Below are 10,562 nucleotides of genomic sequence, written 5' to 3'. Positions count from 1 at the left end.
AATAGTACAGATATCCCCCAAATGACCCCTTTTTTCAGAGTAGACAGTTCGACGTACTTCATAAGAGGCATGGCGAGTTTTTTGAAGTTGTATTTTTTTTGTCATAATTTTTCGGAAAATGAAAAAATGCAAACAATTGTTTTCACTATTTTTTTAAGAATTACTTTGCTATAAGCAAGCATTTACCTGAATGACATCGATTCATTCAGGGTTGTTTTTTTTTGTGCTTAGCTGTGATTTGGCCACAGCTAATCACATGACATGTGCATGTGATTAGCTGTGACCATTCACAGCTAGGCAGTAGTATACAATGGATGGCATGAATGAAGCCATCCATTGTATACAACTGTCATGTGACCTGCTGTGATTGGTCACAGCAGGTCACATGGTACCGGCAACGGGGCCGATACTCAGATCTGTCATTGGCCGTGTCCGAGGTACATCCAGGGACAAAACATAAGGAACACAATAGTGTAATACCGCCAATAGTAAAACCAAATGACCTTTATTTGAACTGCTTACATCAAAACAAGCCTTTATGCACGTAATCACTCATAATAGAAACCTCACAGCCTCACAGCCATCCAGGAAGAACGTCCAGGTGCTCCAGATCATTCGCTTCCCTTTTCCAAAATGGCCGCCGGTCAACTTCCGGTTCCTGTGTGCGTCTTGACGTCACTTCCCTTGACGCGTTTCGTCATTGGCTTAATCATAAGGGGTCTTTATGGAGTCTTGGATGGAGTAAAGTGCCTGGAAACAGTGGGATCAGCAATCCAGGGAGGATTGTGGAGATCATTCATCCTGAGAAAGCTGTTGGATTGATATAAGCATGTGTTTTCTGAAATGTTGGTAAGGATACCCTTACTATGAATAGAAGTGCACACCAGTTTGCAATTATATCTTTCTGTGTGTGGGATTGAAGGGTGATTCACACACACAGTGTTTTCACTGATTATTTCACTATTTTCACCGTTTTTTTCACCATTATCACTATTTGTCACTGGATTGTGGGAGATGAATTAAGTTTATATTATATAAAGGATAATGCACTATATATTATTTCCTTTTTTTTGAGGTACATGCACATGGGAGATCGTTAGAAGAATTTCTGAACATCTTGAACTTTGATATTATAGGATAGTGAGAGTTAATAACTGTTTGATGGACTGATTGATGGACTTCACAGTTTTTATTTAAAGTTTGTTTATAACACTTTTACATATATAAATCCTAGCATATGACTAGGAAGCTGCTACACAAGTAATATACATCCTGAATCTGGCATTATTTTATCTACCATTGCCACATTTTCTACATAATCCATCCATCTATAAGTCCTTCTGTGATGGATGTTAATTCATAAAAAGAGGTCACATTAATGTCAAATAGGTAGACACTAACCATGCCTATGTTATAAGGTTCAGAATGTTAATAAGACACATTGTACCTCGAAAGGAAAATATGCATAGGATTTATATTATGTTTGATATCTAAAAAATTTAAATTTAATTTGGCTAAAAAATATGCTGGTTTTTTGGATTGTGAAACCTTGTCAGGGAAATATAGATGTATGCACTACAAATAGTTGGAAATAAGGGTGTGTCTGATAAGCATAATAAAATACTCTCCAGCCCCCTGAAGACCACCACTCAGCAATTAATTGAATAGCGTTAACCATGGATTGACCACTCTGGATATATAGATATGACAGGTGCAGCTTTAGATTTTTAATGTTTTAACAATAGTAAAGTATTGAAGTAATTACCAAAACCTACATGGGAGAAGATAAATGTTTGGGAGGGTATGTGCAGAGCACCCTCTCCTTGGAAGGCAGCCTGTGTTACTGCAGAGCTGTTGCTGTCAGGTCTCACCATGTGCCTGGCTGAGGGCCTGGACAAGCCTAGACGTACCATAAGAAGTTGGGCTGGAGAAGGAAACATTTTAAGAGTGTTGCAGGAGAGCTGGTTAGAGAGATGCCTCTGGACATTGTGAGCAGGACGTTTGCCTAGAGCTTCTGGTGTTCTTGTACATTGAGGATTAGATACAGAGGTTGCTACAAGGACTGTGACTGCTCCTACAGAATCTTAGACTAGTTGGCTGTCCCTGCTACCTCCAACATTACTTAAGACTGCTACAAAAGGATGTGGCTTCAAAATCTGTCCTCTAATTTCTATGTATATTTTGGAATAATGTAGCTATTGTATTTAAGCAGCAACAACACCTGTGGCTATCAGGATACTTGAACAATGACTATGACGTGACAGAATGCAGTCATTGTTCGGACAACAATTTTCCACCCTGCTTCTTCGATTGCTGTCAAGCCGGTTGGTGCCAACAGGGCCACCCACAGCTTGAATTTCAGCTGATTCAGCAGGAATCGGACTAAATTCGAACCGTATATGTCCAGCTTTAGTTCCAGTTCTGATTGGGTTACAATGGTTTCACTCCATTTCATGATCCTAGTCTTGGTGCGCAGTGGTGCATGTGGAAATAATGTAAACACAGATTTCAAGTACTACAAATATTTCAGAAAGCATTTAACAATATTTTCTATTTGATAACCTATTTGATAACAGGATACATTTTTTTTGTGGAGTTTGACTGTACATTGTTATTTAGACATACAGTATATTTGCATGTGTATACACTTAACATTATGTATTAATGTTTTAAAAACTTTGGGCGGCTTTGAGCTTGTGGTATAAATGCGGTCTCATTACCTCTGACCCTTCCCCTTTATCCTCCCTATTTTATAATCCCTCTTTCCCCCAAGGGACAGGATCCTCTATGCTGGGTCCCTTTGCCTGTACCTCTTGGTCGATTGTTTGGGACTTTGTCCATCCTCAGATGGGTCTCCCACTCCTCCTGGGCAGTCCCCGGGATTGGCTAACTGCTTTGCATTTATCCTCGTTTTACATTCCACTTCTCAAATTTATCACCCGCTTACTGAGTTTGAGCAGTTGTGTTCCCTTTCTGAACCTCCAAGACATGTCTTGGCTTCCCTTTATAGGGTACTACATGCCATAATCCATACTGAACCTCCGCCCTTCACCGGGCCATGGTCACGAGGATATTGGCAAAGATACATCTGATGAGGAATGGTCTATGTTGTTCCACTTCACCCATAAATCCTCTATATCTTGCTACTCTCAAGGAAATAATTTTAAGCTCCTCTCCAGATAGTATAGGGATCCCTGTTCCCTTCACAAGATGTTCCCTTCTACATCCAATCTTTGTTGGCGCTGTAATACGGCTGTGGGTACTCAGTTCCGTATTTGGTGGGATTGTGATAAAATTCAACCCTTTTGTTGCCAAGTTTTTGACGTCTATAATAAAATCTATGGTGAGTCGTTGACTTTATCACTGGAAATTGGCATACTCTCCATCTTACCAGGTTCGCTGGCGGCACAGAAGTAATGTTTACTACGTGTCTTCCTGTCTGCGGCTCGCCAATTGATACCGCTTTTCTGCCATTCCCCCCTACCATTGTGGGTTTCTGCAATTAAGGATATCATGCGAATGGAATAGATGTTGGCATTTGCCAATGATACCTATGAAAAATATAAGTTATTATGGTCAGTCTGGCTCCATTTTCCTCCTCCTCGACCCTTCGGAAGTTGTGTGCTCCTACTGTGCCTCCTTAGACTTCATCCGTTCGGTCGAGTGGACCCACTGTTTTCTGTATCGTATCAATGTAATTGCTTTCATTTTGAATGCATAGGATGCCCACTTTGGGCACCTTTGGAGTGGGACCAATCTGGTTCCGCCCCTTGTCTGTCCCGGCTCAAGACTCTCTCTTCTATCTTTTTTCTCTTTCTGTGCTCACTTCCCTCTATCTCTCCTCTCTTATCTTTTTTCTTTGCTTTGTTTTATATAGTGAACTCTACTTAGACATACAGTATATTGCTGCTCTTCATTCCTTTTTTGGGACAATTTTTTCAGATGTATGTCTCTGTTGTATCCATGTTATTTATCACAGTTTTTCTAATTTGACTAGTGATATTCACTGACTACAGTTATCTCTTTGGCTCATCTTCTGTTTGAGCCTGTTGATTGTCCATATGTGTATGTAATTGCTGGTCCTTTTTTTTCCTTTCTGTATACCCGGTTGTTAAAACGTAATAAAGACAAATTTGCCTTTAAAAACTTTGGGTAGCTTTTAATTATACACAGTATGTACATGGGGGCATCCATATTGATTCATTACATCCTTAGTGATACTGCACAGCACTTGTGCCTTACTAGTCTTCTCTTTCAATGCAATAAATGATTTGTTATCCTGGCAGTTTAGCAGAGATGCTGTCCACATTTCCTAATACACAGCCAATAAAGACCAAATTAGTAAAGGAAAATTCCTAACAATACAAAATTAGAAAAAAAAAGAAAAACTGTGGAATTCACTTCAAAAGTGTAATTGTTACAAAAATAGCTTATAACCCAATTAAAGCCACAGATATGCCATCAGATAGACATTGTACTGACAACATCAATTTTGGTCATTTTACTTTAATTTTCCTGTTTCAGGGCATCTGAATATGACTGCGCAATCTAACAGATACCAAGAAAAACCAAATGTACCTATTGCCTCACATGGACCTGATCAGACACCCCTCTGCCCTTCTCTGCAATACAAGTTTTGTCTGAGGGGTGTGGCCAGGGCCAGATTTAGTCCTTGGGGAGGCCTGAGGCACTTCAGGTTTGGGGGCCCCTCATACTCAGAGTTGGTTTACAGTCACACATTTGTAAAATGCATCACACAAAAATATTCTGAAGTCACACGCACAGTCATAGGCTACCTACCTTAAGAGTGTAAGCCAAAATTTGTATTTAAAAATGATACACTATACTAGTCTAGAGTTAAACCTTTTACAGGTGATGGCAGGAAAAATATTACTTTCCAAGTCATATTTAATCAATGAAAGTCATTTTTTATTATTATATAATTTATATTATTTTATGTAATTTTTTATATTGTTTTATATAACTTTTATATAGAGCGGGGCCCCTTCTGTCAAAATGCCCAATTTTCCCCCTTATAAATCCAGGACTGGGTGTGGCTGTTATTCAGCTTTGACAGCACAAACCACTCAGTGACAGCAGAAGCAGTATTTTCACTGTGTAAAAGATAATTGTAAGCATTTCCAAACAAAAGTCACATTAGTAACAAATCATAACATTCTGGGGCACACTACTATAAAGGCATAAAAAGTGTGAAACGTAGACCTGGTTCACACTAGTGCGATGCGGGAAACAAAGCAAATCCTGTGCGTTTCCTGCACTGCATTGCAATCAAGCGGTGTCCATGCAACCTGAGGTGGGTGTCAGTGTTAAAATAATGACACCCCAAATCAGATTGCAAAACGCAGTGCAGTTGGCAGAAATCGGAAGTGAACAGCCATGCGTACCCCTGTGCACAGAGGCGATTCCCTTCCTTGAAATTTATTCAGTAGTCTATACAAAGTGATTTGGAGCAGAAGAACTACCGTAACCAGCGTACAACATTAGAGCATTTCTAAAGGTTAATTTTTTTTTGGGGGGGGGGATAACAAAAATGTCTATACTTACCTGTTGTGTAGTGGTTTTACACAGAGCAGCCTGGAGCCTTCTCTTCTTGGGTCCCCTGCAGGCTACCCTGGCCCCTCCCTCCTGTCGGGTGCCCCCACAACAAGCAGCTTTCTATGGGGGCACCAGCTGCTCCATGTGTCCATTTACACATGGAGACATGGCTTGGCCCCGCCTCCTCTCTTACTTCATTGGCTTACTGGCTGTGATAAACAGCAGTGGGAGTGAATGGCTCCCGTTTGCTGTCTCAGCCAATGAGGAGGCAGAGATCTGGGAAAGTTGAAGATGTTTTTCACATAGCTGGCTCTCAATGGGGCTCAGGTAAGTATTGAGGGGGCTGGGGGCACTGCTGCACACGGAAGATTTTTTCCTTCAGTAAAAAACCTTGAGCCTTTACAACCGCTTTAACCATAAGTATATAGATGCACATCAGTATAGAAATAATACAAGCTTTATATAAGAGATTGAAGAGGTATTAAACCAAAAAACAAAAATGTTATATATTGCAGCTTACCAGTTGTTATATGTGGTGGCTGCATTGGTTTTCTTTTTTTTTTTTATCCTTTTTTACCTCTGTTTTCACCTGGCTATCTGGCCAGTAACACACCTCCTGTATTAGTACACAATTCTGGAGGAATGAGCACAGGAGGCATAGCATACAGCAGCATTGTTGGTCTTGGGGGGGGGGGGGGAGGGAATGTTAGATGTACTATCAAATTTAAATACACTAAAAAATTTAAGCCAAAAAGGCAAACTCGAGCTAACACTTTATGACCAGTTACCTCAACAGTTTTGTTTTCTTTTGGGATAAAGGTTTTACATGAATAAATAAACGCTGATCATTTTATTCACCCCTGTCAGTTTTCGAGTGTTACTAAACCCTGGACTCTGCATTCACTATATCTGGTCTCCCGCAGTACACAGAACATGGAAATGAAATTATTTTAATAAATATAAACTGCTAAATACCTTTTCTCATCAGAAGTTAGAGCAGTCTTGTGACTTCTATCAGTGTCCAGCCCACCACTAGCTAAAGCTTGTAGGAGTTTTCTTTCTGCTCTAGGAAGATGCAAAACCCCTGACCTCTGTCTGACCAGTGCTGATTGGCCGTGTGCTTATCACATGCGCTCTCCCAAGTAAAAAAAAAAAACCTCCCAGGCAATACACACCAAACTGTACATGTGCAAATGCCTACGGTTCATTCTGTCTTATCAGGAAATAAGAGGTGGTCGCTTGAAAAAGGGTAGGAACAGAAAAGAAAGGATCAAACAGCCTTTTTACAAAATGCAGAGGATTAACCCTTTAGGTTCCACAGTGAGTATAACAAGCATGTTTTACTGCATATACAGTATGATTTTACTGTTGTGGGTTTAGTAACACTTTAAATGGCCTGCCTCATCCACGTAAGCTGTTGCATTCTGCTGCAGAGCTAGAGAGTTTGTGCTACTGAAAAACAGCAGACTTAAGGGCGGAATCACCAAATGAAAACAGAAGAAAGAAAGCCTAAAAAAAGAAAACTAATTCAACCATCACATCTAAGAACTGGTAAACTGCAATATAATACAAGTTTGTTTTTTAGTTTACTACTGCTTTAATAACAGTACATACTGTACATGTACATGTTCTAACAGGTATTATCAGCAAAAATGTCCTGGTGGAACTGTGCACATATACCTGGGTATACCTCCAGATGAATGTTGCAACAAAGTCCAGTTGCAGGGGCCCCGGAGGATGATGTGGTGTCTGTCCAACAAGATTGGTGGTCACTGGGGTATCCTCCAACAGTTGTCCATCAAAGGACATCTCACCAGCAGTAACTGTGGTGTGACACTGGAACTCAGAGTCAGTCTATTACTCAGCAACTTCCTATGGGGGCACTGGACTAAGAGGAGGAGCCAGGAGTGCCAGGCGGGGGACCCGAGAAGAGGAGGTTTGGGGCCACTCTGTGCAATTCCATTGCACAGAGCAGGTAAATATAAAGATGTTAGATTTTTTTTTTATTTCGTTTACAATCTCCTTTAATCCCCCTTATGTTTAAACCTAGTTTATTGCAAATCTGTTACTATGTACAACAGCTTATGGAAAGGAATTTATTTATATTACCAGCTAAAGCCATAAACATTTCCTGCAGTGTTCCATGAGAATTACAGTATTTTTCTATTTTTGTTTCCTGCTGCTACAGTGATATATTCACCATTTATCGGTACATATGAACCAATTGTGAAAAATGCAAACAGTACTCTAAGCTATTAAATGCCTTATCTACTGGAAACCACAAAATTAAGAAGAACAGCTACTTTGATAACAAGGATTATTTAACTCGGTCCTTACATTTTATGGAGTCTTTTTATATAGAACTCACAACTGATTTACATACTGCCTGTCATTATGAAGCATTTTGCAAAAATACAAAACATTTTTTTAATTTAAGTAAACAGGGCCATGAATTGATCATTTACTGATATTATTAGTATGTTAGGCTACTATTGAATATCTAGTGCTAATTCTATACTTAAAATGTAACTAAATCCAGGTTATGAGTCAGTGCTGAGCAAAATGTGTCAACCTTTTACTCCCCCTCTATGTTATTTTTCTGCTTGTTTTTGTTTTGATGTGTACGATAAAGTGGATCGATTTGGAGTGCGGCCATCTGGGTATCTGTTGTTTCTAATGCAGCCTGCGAGCTAAGTGTGCACCCAATTGGATGGTGTGTGGGGTGTGTGTAGGGTGGACTGACCTGGAGCAGCGTTCCTTTTGCTTGTAACTAAATCCAGTTGTAGAATTATAATGTGCTTTGCCTTGTCTTCTCTATTGATTTCTACTTTTTTTTTCAGTTCAATGGGGTGGGTTTACTAAAGGCAAAGAGACTGTGCACTTTTAGAGTGCAGTGGCTTCAGAGCTTATTAAATGAGGGGAAGAGGTGCAACTTCCGTCATTCAATCATATGCAAGCAAAAACACAGTTTTTTATTTTCCTTGTATGTGATTGGGTATTCTTTGAAAAGTGAAGTTTACCCTTATTTACTAAGCTCTGGAGCAACTGCACCTGCAAAGTGCACAGTCTATTTGCCTTTAGTAAATCCACCCCAGTGTTCCTCTGAATTTCAGAACTTTTCTGAAAATTTTCTTCATGGTACCCTTCTATATAAGAGGTGAAAACCCTGCAGGGTCTGCTAGCAGATACAGCGTGGTCACCTTCCTCAGCATGCTCTTGTCCTAGATTACAAAATAATATGTCAGAGCAGAAATTGCCAGCACAGACAACACCCAGGACAAGGGGCGGACTGACCATTTGGAAACTCGGGCACTGCCCAAGGGCCCTGGGTCAGTAGGGGGCCCCATGAGATGCCCCTGGTAACTTTTTCATAGGCTTTTTTGAGTTTGGGCAAGGACACAGGGGCCCCATGATCCCCTATTGCCCGGGGGCCCCATGAGTTGTCAGTCCGCCCCTGCCCAGGACTGACGGCAGTCCAATACTGCATTAAGACCTGTTTCGCACTGGCCCTGTCCTGTTCTCTTTGTTCAAGGTTGTAATTCTTAGCCCGCCAGTATTTACAGCAGGTGTTTCCACACTCTCTAAACAAAGAGCCGGTTTACTGTCCCTCAGACTTTAGAGGGGCCGGTCTGCAGCCAGTGGAAGTAGAACATTTCCTGGTGTCAGTGGCAGTAGACAATGTCTCAGTCTTGATGGTCAGTGGGAATAATAAAATAACATAGCACTTGTGATCTGTAGGTGGAGGAATGGTGCCCCATCATTGGTGTCAGTGGAAAGAAAAATGCGCCATCATTGGTGTCAGTGGGAGGAATAGTGCCCCATCATTGGTGTCAGTGGGAGGAATGGTGCCCCATTATTGATGGCAGTGAAAAGAGAATGCCCCATCATTTGTGTCAGTGGGAGGAATAGTCCCCCATCACTGGTGTCAGTGGGAGGAATGGTGCCACATTATTGGTATCAGTGGAAAGAGAATGCTTCATCATTGGTGTCAATACAAGGAATAGTACCCCATTGTTCATGTCAATGAAAAGAAAAATACCCCATCTTTGGTGTCAGCGGCAGGAATAGTGCTCCATCATTGGTGTCAGCAGGAGGAATGGTAACTCATTGTTGGTGTCAGTGGGAGGAATAGTGCCTTGTATCAGTGGGAAGAACAGTGCCCCAAGGGTGGCATACAAGCAAGCAAAGGGCTGCATTCATCCCCCAATCTGAGGGCCACTTTGGAGACCACTGATTTACAGTGTTAGAGAAATAAGTGTGTGAGCTGCGGTGTGGTTATCAGTTTTTCTGGTCCTCCTATGCTGATACTTTAGGAAGAGATACTAGCATTGAGACATCTATTAGGTATTTAAATGTAGTGTGTAATGTGAGTGCAAGGCCTCAGGGAAAATGTAGTCTAAGGAAGGCAGTGCATGTGACCAGGTTGATACATGCAATGCTCCAATCCGCGCAACTGTCCCTGTGTACTTGTCAAACTTGGCTGTGCAGAAGAGCCTGTACAGCTGATGCATATCCATTCACTTTATAAAGGCTGCCTTCAAGCAACTCAGAGTTAGTTAAAAAAAACGAGATGAGAAGGCCTGGTTCGCAGTCTCCACTCTAATTCATCCCAAAGGTGTTCTGTCCGGTTGAGGTCAGGATTCTGTGCAGGCCAGTCAAGTTCCTCCACCTCAAACTCTGATCCATGTCTTTATGGACCTTGCTTTGTGCACATGTTGGAACAAGAAGGGGCCATTCCCAAACTGTTCCCACAAAGTTGGGAGCATGACATTGCCAAAATGTCTTGGTATACTGATGCCTTAAGAGTTCCCTTCACTGGAACTAAGGGACCAAGCCCAACCCCTGAAAAACAACCCCACACCATAATCCCTCCTCCACCAAACTTTACACTTGGCACAATGCAGTCAGGCAAGTACCGTTCTCCTGGCAACTGCCAAACCCAGACACATCTATCAGATTGCCAAACAGAGAAGTGTGATTCATCACTCCAGATAACACGTCTCCAC

The sequence above is a fragment of the Staurois parvus genome, unplaced genomic scaffold (genome assembly GCF_062004578.1).
Source record: "Staurois parvus isolate SC_StPar_1 unplaced genomic scaffold, SC_StPar_1.0 ptg000287l, whole genome shotgun sequence".
Taxonomy (NCBI): domain Eukaryota; kingdom Metazoa; phylum Chordata; class Amphibia; order Anura; family Ranidae; genus Staurois; species Staurois parvus.
This window is presented reverse-complemented; position numbering follows the sequence as displayed.